Here is a 20255-nt window from a genome sequence, read left to right as displayed (position 1 = left end):
AATCTTTATAAGAATTATTGTATAATAGAAAAAAATAATTTTATCGCCTGGCACATTTATCCCTAACACGTTGCGTGTATCTACGCGTTTAATAATAAATTGCCATGACACGATAAAGTCTTTCGCATGCATGTAAATCTAAAACAAACGTGATATTACGTAATCTCGAAAATTGAAAAGGCAAGAAAATATAAAAAGTAGCAAAAAGGAAGGGCTTTCGGCAACATCGTAAAGTACGCGATAATCTCTTCGGGGTTGCCCGTATATAAATTATCCTAGAGAAACTATATATATATATATATATATATATGTATATGTGTATGTATGTATGCATATATACACGCAAGTATACATATACATATACTTTTAGCATTAAACTCGTATTCAATGCTTTCATGAATTAAACCCACCCCTTGGCGTACCATCACTGCCAACTCTCTCGTCTCAACATGCTACCAACACGTTCGTACTACATACATCGATGCAAATATCGTTTTCATGGAAAATCAAGCATTCTTTAGACTATTTTTATAGGTCATTCTCATACAATTTAAGTACATATATACATACATTCACATATGGTATAATGTGCCTTTAGCGGGAATTAAAAATGGAATGTTACACTTATTTAAAAATAATATTACATATAGAATGAGTATCAAGAAGGAAATTGATTGGCAAAAGAAAAAGAAAGAAAGGAAAAACGATTTACACACCTTATCGTCGATCATTATATCACGATAATAATAAATCAGTTTCTCGTCGGTGTCAATCTTTTTCTTCAATTTTCACTATATATAAATATCGGAAAAGATACGCATAAATATTATCGCACAGTCACATAACGTAGACGTAAATCAAATCAAAAAATTTCAATCATAGAACGATCATAACACCGGGGAGCTGATCAGAACGGCGGGAGGCCACGTATAGCCGGTTGACTTCTGAAGTCTCGACTGCATCGTCGGACACGAGCGTGCACGCGCGCGCGCATTGTTACCCCGCCAGCGTCCTGTCAAACTTCCACACACGAGGCGCTACGGGGTGCAAAGGTTGCTGAAACGCATTCATTCGGGCATATGTACGTATACGTATCTTTACGTGTGTATATATATATATATATATACATAGATATATACACATACGTTTTCTCTATGCCTCGTTGCTGGCCGAACGGTCCTACTTGGAAATTGTAAGGCGATAATAACGCCCTTTAGCGTTCGATCAATCGGATTAAACAACATATATCGAGCCAAGGGGGCTATTATTACGTAGGGCCATTTCTACCTCCAAATGCTGTCACGCTTCGTTCTAAGGGAAAGGTATTTTCCGTGCGAGTAAAACGCGCACAACCATTGACTTTCGATTTTTCTCGCTCGACGACGTATCCAATCGTAAAAGAAAGAAAAAGTGAGATAGAGAGAGAAAGAGAACGTTCATTGTAAAGTCAAACTTTTCCTTCTTTTTATTAAAAAAACACTTTATTATAATAAATACGATCAATCTATCAAATTTCATGAATATTTTAAAGAAAGATTAGATTTTGACGATTTTCTCATATAGGACGAGTCGATCGATTTAGATGATAATCGTGCTTAGAATCGCATGGTTAACGCGAAAGTCCTTTGATGTTGTCCGGTAATCACGATGATCATTGTTGCGCGATATTCAAGGACGATCAATGATTGATAATCCTGGGCTCCAATATAGCGAATAATGGTCCTCGTGTTCGAGTTTCGCAGACGATCGTTTGGAGATATGTATATACATACGTACTACCTATATATGTACATAATTTCTCGATGTTGTTAACGAGAGTTATGAGCGACGGGCTTTATCTTTTTTTTATTATTTTTTTTTTTGTTTTTAGTGGCTATTGAGTTAAAAAAAAAAAGTAAAAAAAAAATAAAAACAGAAAAACAGAAAAAAAAGGAAACGAAGAAAATGACAGGAATGATAGGGCAAAAAAGCTGTTTTGCACGAAAATTGCACAGATTATATATATATATATATATATATATATATATATATATATATACACGTACATATAGAAGAATAGAGAGAGAAAGAGAGACAGAGATAGAGACAGGTTGGTGTCGATTCCACGCATCGATTTTATTATTCACCGTGCAATCGAGTATGTGCGACGATATTGAACGCCCAACGTGAATCGAAAGAGTAACGTGAGAAGGGAAATTTTGTTCTCTTCCTATTACCTTTCCCTTCCCCCTCCTCTATCTCTTTTTCTTTATTACTTTTCTATCTCTACTTTCACCTTTTACACTTTCAAACGATAAGAGTCGTGCGTTTTGATTTTTGAAAAAAGATAATACGAACGATATGCGTTTTAAAAATTCTTTCTCTTATCGAAGGGACACTTTTGTACATATATATATATATATATATATATATATATATATATATATATACAAAGAGGAAAAGAGAGAGGAAAAGAGAGAGAGAGAGAAAAGAAATTAATAAATAGAAATGAAGAAATTAATAAAGATACAAATTCATTTGCTTTTTGTTCATTAGTACACCTCATCATTATCTTCGAAGAGCATGGAAAAGGAGGAGAGGAAGAGAGAAGAAAGTACAATCTTGACGACGAATCAAGGAAAACGAATGCAAGTTCATCGACATCTTTCTTATCTGTGTCGCGTAACATGCGAGTTTCTTTAATGTGATTACTATACGTCTAATACATATATATATATGTACACATATATACATAGGTACGCACCTACGTATATTAGTTAACATTGATGATGAGGGAAGTACAAGAGAGAGAGAGGGGAGGTTTATAGTCGAGAGAGACCAGTCATCGTATTTAACGACGAGCGTACACGCATGCACGTGTATTAATCGCCAAGAATGGCGTTTCGGTGCGTGTAAACAGCTACCGATAGCATTAACGAAACTCACGTTGGAAAGCCAGCGTCGTTATCGCCATTACGCTCGCATTAGATCCAGTACTTACTCTCCCTCTTCGTTACGCACCCTACGCACGTATGCAAGTATAGATATATGCTAGCTTGTGTTCTCTCTCTCTCTCTCTCTCTCTCGTCTCTCTTTTTAGCACAAGAGATGTTCTCTTTATCTCAGTCTCTCTCATTCTATCGATCTAATGAAGTATCTCGATGTGTGTGTGTGTGTATGTGTGTGGGTGCGTATGTGCGAGCATATATAGTAGATAAATTTACATATATACACGCCATACATAGATACTCGGTGCGTTATCGCACGAGCCGGTTTATTTATTAAATACTTTTCGTCATTCTATTTGATTTTGTTTTCGAGCGTTGTCCGTCCAACGGACAGACAGACAGACGGATTAAATATCGCTCTAAACTCGATATAAAATGGCTGTGTGTGCCAGTGACAGCTTAATGAAAGCGTAATGAATATAACGGTAAGGGCAGAATGAGAGAGAGATATAGCAACGATACTCTCTTCATAGACAGTAAATGATTATCACCAATAACGGATATTAATAGTCTTTAAGCACCAACCGTGAATACGTACCGGCGATAATTTCATCCGAGTTAGTTAGTAAATTAATTATTACGATGTCTCTGCCGACTATTTCTGCTTGTTATTAATTCGTTGTATTCGGCGACACGCGTTGATAGTAAAAACAAAGAAGAGAACTTTTCCTCGCGTGAGAAAGTTGATGCGTCTCCTCTTCGAACGACTGACGATATAAATCTAGCTCGGTTTCGAGTCAGATGACTAGCCGAACGTTCCAAAGTCCTTATACTTTTTTTTCTTTTCACTCGACAATAACCACGAGTAAACGCGCGAATGTAAGCGCGCGCTATATGTATGCGTGAGTATTTGTTGTGTATAACACGTCTCATCTTGATCGCCCGCTGAAGGACAACGTGTCTAAACGCTATGAAAACAAATATTTTTCACTCGATGAATATGAAAGACATTTTAGAGCAACGACGACGACAAAGGATCGAGAAGATGGAGATAAAGAGGGAGGGAGAGAGAGAGAGAGAGAGAGAGAGAGAGAGAGAGAGAGAGAGAGAGAGAAAGAGAGAGAGAGAGAGAGCGCGCGCGAATGAGATAGACAGACAGAGAGACAGACACGGAGAAGAAAAAGGTTAGGAAAATGATATATCGCTGCAAGTTAGCACGGACCGATCATCCTTCCCTGGTATTCTCATCCCGTTAAAAGCAATTAATTCGAAGACAAAGACTACCGTAGCAACGATCGCGTTGTTACTAGCCTCGACAAGGCAAGCAAGAGATGGCTGAGAGTAGCAGCAGCGTCAGGATAGTTATACGCTCGAAGAACGAGCGAGGAAAAAAAGTAGAACGAGAAATCGAGTTGGCGTGGGAGGATACATGGGGAGAGGGTGGAAGGTGGAAGATGGAGGAGAGAGGGCCAAGAGAGAGAGAGAGAGAGAGAGAGAAAAGTAGAGAAGCAGAGAGAGAGGTGGGCCGTTGCTCGACAATAAGTGCATTCCCTGTACATCAGCGACGAGCACAATATGGCCGAGGAAAAGCCGATAATTAGACGATTTATCACACGGTCGCTAGCACCTCTCGCCCGACACAATTCGACTGAAAAGAATCGCGCTTCTCGCGAATACGTTCTTCTCTTTCTCTTTCTCTCGACCCTTTAGTATCACTATCATCCATCCCTTTCGCGTGTTTTTATCTTCTCTTCAACCCTCCTTTTTCTCTCTCTCTCTCTCTCTTTTGTGAGCGCACACGCGCAAGCTATGCACAAGCAACGTATCATTACCGATACACCTACTCGATTCTCACAAACCTACAAAACGGCACATCTCTCTCTCTCTCTCTCTCTCTCTCTCTCTCTCTCTCTCTCTCTCTCTTTCTCGCTATCATCACGAATAACCCCTCAGCCTCATTCCTCATTCCAGCTGCATCCGACGTTAATGTTCGACATTCGAGGAAGAGTAGGGAAAAGTAGGGAGGCCCACAAGTTCGTAAAATGGAGGGTCGATCTACGTCTCTGTTTATACCTCGATAGATACGAATGCACGGCCAAGGGATGAAAACAGACGTCACCCTTATAAGCATAAACCCCACCATCCTTTTCTTTCTTTCTTTCCTTTTTTTTCCTGGTTTTTTTTCTTTCTTCTCTATTTTTCGCTTCTCCTCCCTCAGTCCTTTCCTCCTCGTCGTGTCATCGTAGTCCTCGTCGTCGTCGTCGTCATCGTCGTCGTCGTCTTCGCCCTCATCGTCGTGCGAGGCACGCTTTTTTCAGGATACCCACTCGTCGTCGCAAAAAAGGGATCCTCGGTGAGAGATATAGAAAATTAGGAGGAGTGAGAAGAAAGAAAATATGATGAGTGGTTCGAAGGTGGAAAGAAGGAAGGAAGGAAGGAAGGAAGAAATGAAGGAAGGGTGTTTGTGCGGTCGAGTGCTTCAGGAAAACGAAGAAAAGCAGAAGAAGAAAGAGAGTAAGAGTGAGAGAGGGCGCGCGAGAGAGAGAGAGAGAGAGAAATAAGGGAAGAAATGTGGAAGAGAGGAAATGGATCAAGGATGCTTTTTCTTCCGTTTACCCTCCAACTAAGATATCCAACGTGTAATTGCGTGCAACGTCCGCAGAGAGAACGGAGATAAAGGAAGGGAAAAAAAAAGAGAAGCAGCAGAAGAAGAAGAAGGGAAAAAAGAGAGGAAGAAAAAAAGGAAATAAGATCGTTAGCGAGAAAGACGAGACGCACCTGGAGTCACGCGCTTTTTTGCCGAACAAGCGCGCTTGTCCCGAGACGCATCCTCTCAGAAGGTGTCTCCCAAGGTATCCCAAGGTATCCCGAGGTGATCGAGCGAGTCGATCGCTTTGTCGTGCCACGTTTCGTTTTCGTTTGTCTTTTCCTCTCCTTTTTCTTTTCTACCCCTATCCAACGTTTTTCCAGACAGAGAAACGGACCTCGTCGATCTTACGACGATGAGAAAGAACTTTTTGCTGGCGCATCGTTTTTCGTACGAGAGACGATTGCCGATCGTATTTTGTAAAGAATTAGTCGAGATGTAACGAAGAAAAATTGATAGTAAATGAAAATGAGAGAGAAAGAGAAAATGGATATACATATATATATATATATATATATATAAAGTTAATCAGTTTTTAGAGGTCAATATGTAATCATTGAATTAATGACGACAATTCATTTAATCTCTCAATTAAATCAACGATATGATAATTGGATTATAACATGATAAATTGATATATTAATAACGATATATTTATGTGTACATATATATATGTATATGTGTGTGTGTGTGTGTGTGTGTGTATATAAAGGAAAAAATGAAGATGATGATTCTTTTTCCTTTTATTCATTCTAAAAATAAATATGCGTTCGATGGAGATTCTTTTAGTCGAAGAGACGACAGCCGTCAAGCTTCAATTTCTTTATTCCACGTCCGAGAAAGGACATATGCCAGATATATCCAAACGGCGAGTTATGTACACGGCACCTGTCGATGATTCGAGGGATACCCACCCGGCTGTTCGGTAGACCGACTGCCATTGCCCCCCTGCCTCTTGCCTATACCTCTGCTGCCTCTGACTGTCGTCCCCTTCTTGGCTGGACGTCGCGTGCAGAATGCCACGCGTAAATCGTCTTCTTGCCTTTTATTTTTGTACCTGCTATACGACTTCACCTCGTGGTACGAGAATCTCTCCCCTCTTATGAGAAGGAGAAGTTAATTACGATGGATGATAATAGTCCCGGTTTATTTCACGTTATTTCCCTACAACGAATTATTTCTATTCTCTTTCGTGGTTTCCTTTGTCGTGAGTATCCATTGTATTCGCTTTGTGTCTGATATTGAAGTAAGTGCCAAGGAAGTTGTATATCTCGAACGAAATTACGTCGACTGTTTATCGATCGTCGATCGTCCGTACGTTGACTTTTGTGTATATACGTGTATAAATATTTACAAGAAGAAAATTAACGCGATAAAAGTTTCCTCGTTATTATTATTATTATTATTATTATTATTATTATTAGTAATATTAGTAGTATTATTGGCTGATAACTGAAAAAAATTGCGTTATCTCAAGAAAATTGACGAATGTACGGCAAACAAGCGAAGAAAGGAGAAAAGGATAGAAAAGTTAATACGATTTGCTGAGATGCGGACCACCCCTCACCGTCACGGTCCCAAGTGAGCAAACAATATCTACTATTATTTACAAATACAATAATCCACCCCGAAGGGAGCGTGCGAGCGCGTTCCTGTGATTTCTCGACACACAAGGAGCATAAAAAAAAAGAAAAAAAAAAATATATAATCGTCCTGGGTCAGCGCGTGGTGAACGAAGAAAAAAGAAAACGAGTCAACGCGTGTCCGCAAACAAGAGAAAATATCATCTCTCTATGAGAGAAAGAAAGAGAGAGAATTTTTTTTTCGGCATTAGCCATGTATACAAGTGAAATAAAAAGGAACGGTAAATACTATAAAATGCTATTATATATAGCGAGGCAACCTGAGTTGCGAGTAAAAATTCTTGATTATAAATTTTTGGCAAATTGTCTACAATGTCTATTTGCTTTAATAGTCAAATAATTTCTTTTAAATTGTCGCACCTCTGTGATAAAAAAAAAATATTTGACGGATTTGTTTTTCTTTTTATTTATTTATTTGTTTACTATTTTTTTTTTTTTTTTTTTTTTTTTTATAAATGTAACAACACTTTAGATTTCTCTATGTGCGATTGAACAAGTTGAATTAAATAAATCAAAACGAATATAAATATAATCGTGATAATTAACGTAAAAGAAATCAAATTTTAATTTAGTTTATTAATAATGTCGTATGGATGTGACAATGGAATGGGAGACTCGTCGAAGGAACGATCAAGAAAATTTATTATCGCGTTATTTATCTCCGTCGACTTTACGCGTAGACACGTTAATTACTTCAACTACATTTTGTAGGAAGAATGAGGTAGAGAAATAGAGATAAGCCTTGGCCGTCAACGAGAGAACGAGGACGGCAATGTGAAAGAGAGCGAGCACGTAGAGAACTAACGGCACAAAACCATCGATCGCGATCAACGGCCGCAGGGAAGATTACGAGAGATTCGATTACGGTACGCCGCAAGAGGTCAATCATCGTTCCACCGTACATGACCATCGCATAGAACACAAGAACGCGCGTGCGTACGCACACGAATCGATGCATTTTGCCAATAAGCGCCTATTTTTTTCTTCTCTTTTTTTTTTTCTTTTTTTTTTTTTTTTCTTTTCTTACTAGATTATCTACTATTTTCAAAGTTTTCAAAGAAATGCATTCTCTCTCAGTTTCTCTCTCACTCCTTCGGAAATGCACCAATGTTTTATAAAGAAAATAAGTTAGAAAAAATAACTTATGATCAAGTGAATTCAAAATTCGCTTTCGAAAGAATCAATAGAACGATGAACGTTCGCAAACTTGCGAAAATTTTTATTAAAAAAAAAAAAAAAAAAAAAAAAAAAAAAAAAAAAAAAGAAAAGAAAAGAAAAAAAAAAGAAAATAGAGAAAAACAAAATACATGTGATCATAATTTTTTTTTATGTTTTTATTTTGTTTTGTTTTATGAACGAGGACATTCATTCTCTCAAATTCATTAACGATCACAACCTACGTATGCGTTATCTCGCGAGTAGAAAAAAAATAGAACAACGAGAGTAGCGCGAAAAATCGTGGAAATTTTCGAGAGCGGTTTTATACTGTTTCTCGTGCGGCAAAACGAGTCGAAATGTTTTTATTACGTTCGTTCGATTCCGCACGGCATTCCCGTCTGTCGGTTGTTAGGTCACTGGGACGAGAGGATACGTGCGTGTATGCATATTGCATGTATGTATGTGTATATATATATATATATACATATATATATATATATGCGCAGAGAGAGAGAGAGAGGGACAGTAGGAGAGATGCTACAGCCGGACGAATGGTTTGTATCGAATTTATGCTTTTCCTATTGATTTTACGTATCTCTCTAACGATCGACATTATTCAACGTGAATATGCAAGACCATACGGGGATATACTAGAGAAAAGTATTATTCAGTCATAAGAGAAATTCTAAATATTCGCATCCGTCTTTTATTATTTTGTATATTTCTTCCCTTATACAATTTCACATGGGATAGATCGTAAATTCTCGATCGTTGATCCTTCTTCCCACGAGATTGTCGTAATTGTAAATGGAAGAATCGATAATGGAAATATTTGATTATAACGATTAATGCCAATTCGTGAATATTCTCTTTCATAAATAATATAATATGTGATATCGTGATATTTTATCGTTAAAATATGTCTCGTCCCTGCCGGAAGGACCGTCGCCAAATCGTATTGTGTTCGAACTCGATACCACGACGAGCTAGGCAGTCTCGATAAAGAATATATCCGTGATAGATGTTCTTGGTAGAAGGGAAACCGAGCGAGCTTTATTTCCTAGTAGTTGCCTGCTGCTCCCGGGAAAACGATTCGAATGCGGATCTCGTAGGAAAGTATCGGTAACATTTTTATCTCATTTACCATAGTCCTCTTCTCTCTCTCTCTCTCTCTCTCTCTCTCTCTATATATATATATATATATATATATATATATCTATCGCTCTATCTTTACCTCTCTCTTTCTTTCTTTCTCTACTTTCTATTTCTGTTTCCTCGCGTTTAGCATATTTTAGTAAATATTCTTCCGTTTCTTGGAATCCTTCTACTAAGTATTTAAATGAAGTTAAAAAGGAGAAAAATATAAAGTAAAAGGAGAAAAAAATTAAAAGCATTCTTATTCTTAAAGACAAGTTCTATTAAACAGAATGGAAAAGAGAAAGTAAAACGTTTACAAGATCTCGAAATAACTATTGAGATGTAAGAGGAGGAGAGCCAGCGAGAGAGAGAGAGAAAGAGAGAGAGAGAGAGAGAGAGAGAGAGAGAGAGAAATAAATTGTGAAAAAGTGGTAAAACCTATAGGAAAGAACACGACGTAGATGTATCCATCCCATTCCTTTATTTTTGTCGAAGCTACACGAAATTTCGACGGGCGAACGCGTCGATTTTTCCAAGCGCACTTCCGAACTCGTTTTCCTCTCTTGTCGGAATATTCTTCGCGCCGACTCAATTTTTCTTATTCCGAGCTTGTAAGAGTATTAGAAGAACGGATATATATATATATATATATATATATATATATATATATATATATATATGTATATATATATTTGCATAAAAAAAGAGAGATAGACATTTTCTTGCACAACTTTCTCGATTTTTCCGTACACCTAAATGTATTCCCCAAGCCGTTCCTCCGCAACGCCTTCGTGCTCGTCTCATTAACGTTAATTAAAGCGCCTTCGGATAAAAGGGCGCACGAGCGTTGCGCGAAAAGGGTGTGTTACGTGTCCGGTGTGTTATGCGAGGCGAGACGAGGGAAATAGAAAGAGATAGAGAGAATGGTACCTTCGTGTGCGTGCTACTGAAAGCGTGTTGTGTAGATACACGTGCCCCGTTGTGTCGTGTCGTGTCGACTAAGTTTCAAGAATAGAATTAAAAAGAGGAAAAGGAAAATAATAAAAAAAAAAAAAGAAAAAAAATAGAAAAAGAAAAACAAGAAGGGAAGAAAAAAAAAATAGAGCTGAGGGAATAGCCGTTGGTTAGTTATTACCGTCAAAGGCCATTCTCGCGGGAGGTGTATTCGACTTTAATAACGTTCCGTTCGATTTAAAAAAAAAAAAAGAAGAAAAAAAGAAGAAAAGAAAGAGAGAAAGAAAAAAGAAAAAAAAAAAGAAAAACTAGCTACGATATTTAATTATTTCTCGCTTAATTATCTTCTTCGGGATGCTGTTTCGAAAAGAAATCGATCGAATCGTTCCTTTTTCTTTTCTTTTTCCCGTTTCGCTGAACCTTTCGTATAAAATAAAGTCAAAGGGAAATCAATATTTTTTTGTCGTTATTTTGCTTTTTCTTTTCTTTTTTTTTTTTTTGCACCGATATGACGACCAATCTTTTCTTTTTTATTCTTTCGCTTTTTGTTGCTTACGTATTCACGACTCGTTAAAAGTGCATCGTACAATACGTTTACGGTAGGACGGCATTAAATCTTCAGATTCCTTTCGATCACAATCTGCAAATCAAATGTGTGCAGATGATGATTCTCTTCGCTCAAATATACACGTACACATACAAACACACACATACACACACACACACACATATGTATATATATATATATTCATACATCTAAATACGTACATATATAAATACGAAGCAACGACGAGAAATGTTAAAGCATTTAAAGGCTTTGTATGTACGTATACACCACTCCAACTAACATAGCGGCAGTCTTTTATTAGGCCGTTATTTCGTTACGAATTCAGCGGCGAGTCGATCGTAAAGTCGAGTACACAATTATCTAATTACCGCGGCAATTACGTCATTGGAATTTCATTGGCCGCATTAAACGAGCAGGTAAGGCTGAGAGTGTGCGACCTGTCGGTGGTTGCCGGTGATGATGGTAGTAGCCAGTGGTACTGCTGCTAGTGGTAGTGCTGGTGGTGCTGCTGGTACTAACGATTGCGAAAGAGAAAGAGAGAAGGAAGAAGAGAGACCGGAATACAATCGTTGCTATCTTCGATCGGTCTTCCACGTAACTCGATTTTAAGTGGTTGCTACGCGCGCGAGCAAGAGAGAAAGAGAGAGAGAGGAAAAGAGGATGATAGAAAACGAAGGGGCGGTCTACAGGGGTAAACTATTTTACCGGGTTGTGCAATTACAGAAAGCGGGTTCTAGTAGCGCGACAAAGCCACGAAGGATAAAGGACCAAAGTTTCTCTAGCTTGCGCTATTAATTTATTGACTTGCAATCGTATGACGAATAATGTATCGTCATACGAAAAAAACGTCGTACAGAGGAATCGATGAAAATATTTTCTTTCGACTTTTCTAAAGCTTTTTATTCGTTTATTTTTTCATTTGTTTATATTTTGTTCCTCCCTTCATCTTTTTACCTTTTTTTTCCTTTTCTTTTCTTTTCTTTTTTTTCCCCGTTTTTTCTTCTTCTTCCTCCTCCTCCTGAAAACGTTTCCCGTCTTAAAAAAACTCGATTATCCGAAAGAATGGAATCTTTAAATGTAAAGCGCTGGTAAAGTGCTGGAAAATCCGCTTTTGAAAAGATAGTCGCGTTAAGATCGAATAAGATTCTTTTTCTTAAATCTAACTCAACTGATTATTCTTTTTCGCAAAGAAGAGAAGAATATAAGAAGAAGAGGAAAAAAAATAAGGCAGGAGGAGAAGGAGAAGGAGAAGAAGAAGAAGAAGAAGAAGAAGAAGAAGAAGAAGAAGAAGAAGAAGAAGAGGAAAAAGAAGAAGACGGGGAAGAAGAAGAGGGAGAAGAAAATAAAAGTGGATCGTTTAATTTTCTCGAATGGAAGGATTCGATGAAAGCCTCGATTAAGAGAGATAAGTTTATCCGCTTTTTTCCTTTCGAACTTGTCGGTCCTCCTTCTCCTTCTCCATTCCCCCCTCTCCTCTCTGTCTCCTTCTATCTTTGTTTCTCTTCGTTAATCTTTCAGCGTAACACGCCAGCCGATGCACTATCCTCGTATACGTTGCGACGAAAAGCGACAAAACTTGGAGTCGTTAATTATGCGTCGACTATCTCTAATCCTCCGTTAAGTGGCTCTAAAATAGCGTAGGGTCCTAGCCGTTATCCTTAGCTAAGCCGTCGGCGAAATGCGTTATAAACGGCTCTTCATTCTTTGGATTATAAATAATCGATCAAAGGGAAAGTTTCCTTTCGTTTCGTCCTCGTCGCCGCCGTCATCGCCGCCGCCGCCGCCGTCGCCGCCATCACTGCTGCGTCGTGCGGAAATCGTGTTGCGGTTGCTTCCGTTCAAAGACTTTTAGAACCCTTCTACGTCAACCGAGAACTACTTCGAATTAATGACTTTAACCGATGGAAAACATTTTGATTTATCTGATAGCATCACTCGTGGTAAATGAGTAAGTATGTGTCTACGCTCGGAAAATATTATTCGATCGGTTGGTAATAGGTAATCACGGTTGTATCGATCAAGAGAGTGTTTTGATTAAATCGATATGATAACGAAATGTAAGAGTAGTTTTGAAACGATAAAGATAAGAAAGGAACTTGTCTCGTCGATATCGTAAAAGATTCAACGACGAATTTCAAATCGTCTTTATAATTAATTAATATTTATCGCTGAATTTATTTTCATCTTTTTTTTGAAATTTATACGGTCGACGCGATATCCAACGAATATCTCTATACGATTATAACTTTATAGAAAATAAATTGATGGTACTCGGGCAAATTTAGTAATAATAAGCCAATAGAAACGTTTGGCGTAGCAATTAATTCGTAACGAGAGAGAGAGAGAGAGAGAGAGAGAGAGAGAGAGAGAGAGAGAGAGAGAAGGGGAAGGAACGTTCGAAGCGAATCGATGATGACGGGTCAAAAGTGTTGATCACGTAGGTGTCGCAGTTCGACGTCATAGCTGGTGTTAATTCGATAAACTCTATTATCGATGTAGTTCGAATATCATTTTCCTTGCTGTACGTCGTATCGCTTCGTAACGATCCTCGTGCATCGCATCGTTACGTTTGATTGTTCGGCCCTACGTGGTACAGAAATACGTAGATTCTAGTGGCGCAGTATTAATAGTAGTAGTAGTAATTTTTCATTGAATTTTATCGATGTCGTTGTATGTCCTAGTCGTGTGTAGTTACACGAATTTATTTACGTACATACGTTAAGTATCGTAGCTACGTATGTAAAAGTAGTGTACGCACGTGCGGTGCACGTTGCTTGGGAAAACACGTACGTATTTCAACGGGGCCGAGCGTACAACGCGTAATTTTCGAACGGAAGGTTTAACTACGTCGTAAAAGGCAGACGCGAGCCGATTTCAGGACCGTCTGCATGAATGGAGAAAAATATCTTGTTGGTAGACTACAACGAGACATTAGTTCTCCGAAGAGGCTTCATCGACCAAACAACATTGTTTGCCTTCGATCCTAGAATATCGTGTTTGCACTGGAGATTTTTCACGACTCGTTTTATCTCGTTTCTCGGTTTCCCATGAAATCCTTCGAGGAGATGCCAAAGCATTTCTCTTTTGCGACGAATGTTCCTCTTTTTCTTTCATTCTTATCCTCCGGATATTTAACGATCTATAAAATTTATGATATCGCTCGTTTAAGTTAGAAATTTCATTTCGATGACAAGAAGAAGAAGAAGAAGAAGAAGAAGAAGAAGAAGAAGAAGAAGAAGAAGAAGAAGAAAAATGAGAGCTATCGTTCAATAATATTTTGATAATCAATGGCGTTTCAAAGTCGAAATTATTATTACATTCGTATATATTTGTATGCCCTACCTTTACCTGCCCTGTCATATTCAATTCTTTGAACAGTGAATTTATTACCAATGCGTGACATTTTTTTACTTTCTTTTTTCTTAATTTCTTTCGCATATTCGCGTCTTTCTTTCTTTTTCAATATTTTCTTTTTTTTTCATTTTTATTTTTTTTTTCTTCATAATTAAATAACAAGTAGTTTCGTTAGCCGTTTGTAGAACGAAAACTGGACGTAAATTAACGAGAGAATTTCTTTAATGAAAAATTCAAAACGTACGTGTACTTTCCTACTGACTCAAAGGGTTGAAAGAGTATTGAAACTGTAACCAAAGTAAAATACCTACATATTCGGCGGTCCATCAACTATAGTTATGGGAAGAGGTAGAGAGGAATGGGTGGATGGCCGGTTACCGCTGCCGAGTGGTGCGGAATGAAAATTAATTTGCCCGCGAGGAAAAGACCGAAGTGAAGTTAATAGAATATCTTACATTTTATAACGGACTATACCGTGCCAGTGCAGAAAAGGCTTGGCACCTTTGTAAAAGCGTTGCTATATTGAATTAACCTCATGTAGACACATCGCCTCGGGTCTCACGCTCTTTACATTGTCTATCTCTCCGAGAGGATAGAATCTTCCAACATCGTTTCGTCTATCGAAAACTCTTTCATCTCATTTCCATTTCGAAATGTGATCGGCCAATGTAGAAAAAGAAAAAAAGAAGAAGAATTATAACGAATGATAATTATTGCGAATAATTTATTTCATTTATGAAGAAACGAAAGCAAATTTTTCTCGCCTAACGAAATAAAGAGAAAAAGAAAGAAAGAGTGAGAGAGAGAGGGGGAGGAGGAGGAGGAGGAGAGAGAAATATAATAAAGAGAAAAATTATATTAACTTCAACTTAATCTATATAAATAGTCTATAAACGTTATAAATTGCATTTGAGATATAAGAATAAATATCTAGTGTATATAGACCATGACGATCGAATTTTATACATTTCTTATCTCCTCCTCCTTCTTCTTCTTCTTCTTCTTCTTCTTCTTCTTCTTCTTCTTCTTCTTCTTCTTTTGTAATTAACTTGAGCAATCCTTCAAAGTCTATTTGCTAAACGAGAAGGTATTTTCAACGCAACGATCACACTGAAACGTAATCACACTCTGTGGTTTCGGAGATCGTGAAACGTTAGATTCGACGATAGCAAAGTTTAGACAAGGAAACGTCGTGTATAAACGATGTCGATAGACGGAAGTTCTCGGAGGTGAAATCGGTTGGAGGTATAGCAATACGTATGGGTTTCCCATAGCCGGAATATACGTAGACAATGTAGCAAGGTCGGTTCTGTCCATGACGTGATATATCTAGGTTTAATACTCGGCCAACTCTTGTACTCTCTCTCTCTCTCTCTCTCGCTCTCTTTCTCCCTGTTTCTCGCGAAACGAGAAAGAGAGAACTGGGAAAGGGACTCCCGTTTGTTCTGATTCCAACGATACCAAATGACATGAGAGAGTGAGAGAAATAGGAAAGGGATGTGGTGGAAGAAGAGAGAGAGAGAGAGAGAGAGAGATGGTTAGTGGATTTTGATAAATGGTTCTTCGTTTACACGCGCTCGTACGTTTTGGACGTATGGCGAAACCTCTGAGCTTTTTTGTTGACCCACGACCATTCTCTTTCTCTCTCCATCTCCCTCCCCCTCACCCTTCTCTCTTTCTCTCTCTTTCTTTCTCTGTCCGCATCCCTTCATTTATCCCATTCTTTTAGTCCTCGTTTTTCAGCTCTTCCGTGACGCGAGATTACGTTTACGGACCGTAATGTCGAGTATGAAACATTGTCTCTTCTTCACCTACTTGCCTGCTTGTCATCGACGATGGGGTCGGTCCTGTGAACTCGAAAGGAAGAAGACATTATGAAAGATTGCCGATCTGCTTCGTTTCTAGAACGTTTGTTCCACTTTTTCCTTTTTCTCGTTTTTTTCTTTCTTTCTTTTTTTCTTTTTTTTCATTCTTTTCTTTTTTTCCCTTCTTTTTTCTCTTTTTTTCGACGTTCATCGATTAAAAAATAAATATGCAAATGAATGTAAGAATAAAAGAAATAGAAAATGTGAGCAATGGATAGATGAAATGAATGTTCTTATCGATCCTAAACTACATCGTCATATTCTCTTTCGTATAACCACGAGAAAGATGAAATTTACGTACATATGTATGCGTACATATTGCACGTTATTCGGCTACCGCATAAACTATGACGACGTTACTTGGAAGGAAGAAGAAAGAGACACGAGGAGTCTCACACCTGCGTATTTTCGAGATCGTGAAAAAAGAATGACACGCTTTTCGTGTCTCCTTGGATAGTTACGTGTTGTATTCTTCGTTGTAGCACGCGAAATTGCAAAACCGAGAAGGAGAAGAGTTGAGAAGAGGGGAATGAATGGAGAGAGAGAGAGAGAGAGAGGATGAAAAGGAGGGTGAAACGAAGATACCTCATCCTTACCGAGATTTCTGTCGTGAAATAGATTTTTGCCTCGTATCGTCTTTATACGTGACATATATGTATCTATACATGTACCTGCATATATATATATATATACATGTATATCTACTAACATCGTTTCTCCTTCCATTGTCGTGAGATGACTTAAATTTGGAGAAAATGGATAGAAACGAAAACGACGAGGAAGATGATGGCAAAGAGTAACGTGAATTTCCGGAAATAGAGAAAGAGATAGAAAAGGAGAGATTTTATTTTAGGATATTCGAACGAACTTTGAAATAATAATTCATATGATCTTTCTTATGGGATTCTATGGGATTTAATTTAATTAATAGCTCCAATGGAAAGAAAGAAGAAAAAAAAAAAAATAAAAGGAAAAAAAAAAAAGAAAAATCCACGGTTATCGAAGAAACTCTCGAGTCATATGCTGTGCTTGTGATAAAATAATTACCGACATAGAGGCATAGCTTCTCGTCGGCATCGTCAATGCCGTTTCATGCGATAATACGTTTCGCGACGTTCGCGATTATTACGAAGCTCTGACGCGGATTAGATAATTAGAGAGGAGGCAAAGTTCGCGGGCACAACTCAGTAAGATACATCGTTGAAGTTTCCCCTTGCTCTCAGGATCTTGAACCAGGATATATATATATATATATATATATATATATATATGCATGCGAGATGTAACGTAATGTTGTGCGACGTATGAATTTATTTGACGTTTCACGAGCCACACGAGAATCCTGTTACGGACTTTACCCAAGACTGTGATCCAACTGTGTAACTAAAATCAACGAAGCGACCAAATCGATTTGACTTTCAATATTAGAGTGGATCATTTTCAAAAAGGCCACTAGAGCATTGTCGTATTTTTTTAAGGTACACGAGTTTTAAACCATTTTCTCTTTTACTTTATTCTTGGTAGATAGCCGATGGTTAGTTAGGAAATTGGAAATTTTATAGCGAGGAGGAAAACGATGTTTCAACGAGATTGACAAGTATTGAACTCATCGACAAAAAAGAGAAAGAAAGAGAGAGAGAGAGAGAGAGAGAGAGAGAAAATAATAAACGAAGAGCATACAGATATCTAGTATTTCATTTCTTCCCACGAGTTTTATGAATCGCGTTTGATAATACAATATCGATGTTTGCCATGGAAAAAGGGATACAACAATGTCAGAACACTCGCGCTCGGCAGATAGTATCGATATATTTTATTATTAATATGCCTATTTCTCTCTCTCTCTCTCTCTCTTTCTCTTTCTCTTTACTCCTGTTCTTTCTTTCCCTTTGAAAAACGCAAAATCATAAAAATCATGAATGGAAAACATTCGTATATAATAACCAGGTTTTTTAAGCACGCGATTAAAATTTAATTCATGACGAGTTTATTTATTTGTTTACATCTTTTTTTTTATTTTTTTCTTTTATTTTTAATTACATCATAATCATAGTGAGAAAGAACAGTGGTTTTGATCCGATGAATTCCATCGTGAAAACGGTTTCAACGAATTGTAAAAGCTGTTTGCCGTTTCATATAAGTATATATGTATATATACTTTTTTCATCGTTTTATTTCATTTCCTTTATTTTCGGAAATTAGAAACTGCATGAATAATTATCGCGTTTTAGACGCATAACGTGTTATTTGTAAAATTGGATTTAACGTAATTCGACGTATCGTTGTATAAGAGAGCGTGCGTTTAAAATTATCTCGGTATATACGCACTCTATATACCGATATAATGCTCGATCGGATAATGTGGTGAGTAGGGCCGGAGGAGGGAGATATATATATATATATATATATATATAAATGGTCCGAATTAATTCGCTCGTACGGTCATAACTTTTCCTTCGGTCGATTCGAACGCATTGTTCAACGAACAAAAGAGCCGCCTGTCAATTTCCGCGCGTCGACGCGTCGAAATCGTGCGCGAAATAATGTTGACATTAAAGGTGCGACACGGGACTGCCTGATTTTAGTAGTACCGCCGTCATGAAATTATCCAGAAATACGTTGAAGATCGTTTGCGAAGGACAATTTTCTTTTCTAATTTGAAATGTTCCAACGATTAACGAGAATTAACGATTAAACGAGAACAATCTGCGATATTACAATGAATGCTCAGTCGAAGATCGTTTTGGAACGGGGAAAGTTGAAAATTTTTCATTCGAGCTCATTTAATCCATTCAGAGGGATAATTAATAATCTTTCTCGTATAAATATTTATCGCATCGCGTGACCATCGTTGTATACGAATACTCTCATTTACGAAGGAAAATACGATAAATAAATAAAATCTCTAACAAACGGTAGGAATACGAGGTTAATAATAAACATCGGTGACAAATAATTGCATATACCGAAATAGTCCGTTCGACATATTTTCCCGAGTTAAAAAGTTGTACAAATAGTATTAGATATAGTATAAAAATATGTATATTTGCGTGCGTGCTGCGTACACGGTATGTCGAAGAAAAGGACGATATGTATAGGTACAGGTTCGTTAACTCGTTCGTTAGTTCTCCTTTTTTATTTTCCGGTCAAAGAAAATCTCCGTGTAAGTTATTGGGGACAATTATCTTTTTTTTTTCGTTGTTGTTGCTTGTCGTGATAAATAAAAAATAAAAGATTTGTTTGCAAATTGGATTGGTCGTACCACTATAAGCGTGATAAAAGCGACGCCAAGATTCGAATGAAAAATTTTTGAATGGTCGAACGTCGTTACCGCGAAAGATCGTTCGCAATCACGGACGTGTTGCTCACGCTCGTTCGAAATATCACATGAAAGAGTGAAAGAGAGAAAAAAAGGAACTGTGTGTGTGTGTGTGTGTGTGTGTGTGTGTGGGTGGGTGGGTACGTGAGAGAGGGAAAAAACGGTAGGATATATACGCATGGATGGAGAAATGAAATTCGACGTGGCGTATTTCGTTCGAGTGAGCACTCGTTTCACCGATCTTTCTCTCACACTTTAATGCATTGTTTAAAATTAGAAGAGAAATCCTATTTCAGAAATGTCAACGGACGAGATTTGCTACTAAAACTTTGATAATTTTATATATTTTTCATAAATACGCGAGACTCGTCGAGATAAAATTTTTCAAATCTAGCGAAACAATCACCCCCACCCTCCGCTATATATATATATATATATATATATATATATATATATATATGCGTTTTATCAACTGCGATAGAGTAATTAATTATTAAAATGAAAGAGGGTCCCGCCGATCGTGATACTTTTCTTTTTTTTTTTATATCGCTCGAACGTAAAATGCGAAAGGGGATGATTAAAAGCGAAAATCATATTATAAGTTAAAATACGTGAACGTCGAAGAAAAATGCAAATAAATATTGTCGTTGCTGGTCGATATACGTTATACGTATAATCGATAA

General features: G+C 37.5%; 1 protein-coding gene across 2 annotated transcripts in view; it reads right to left on the bottom strand.

Moving 5' to 3' along the window:
* The window catches only part of LOC118449025 (uncharacterized), a 239767-nt gene that overhangs the window by 75685 nt on the left and 143827 nt on the right, over positions 1–20255 (bottom strand). The window lies entirely within an intron of this gene.

This window comes from Vespa mandarinia, chromosome 6, assembly GCF_050613455.1.
Source record: "Vespa mandarinia isolate Hongniang chromosome 6, ASM5061345v1, whole genome shotgun sequence".
NCBI classification, from domain to species: Eukaryota; Metazoa; Arthropoda; class Insecta; order Hymenoptera; family Vespidae; genus Vespa; species Vespa mandarinia.
The sequence above is the reverse complement of the archived record's forward strand: the minus strand, read 5'-3'. Positions and strand labels throughout refer to the sequence as shown.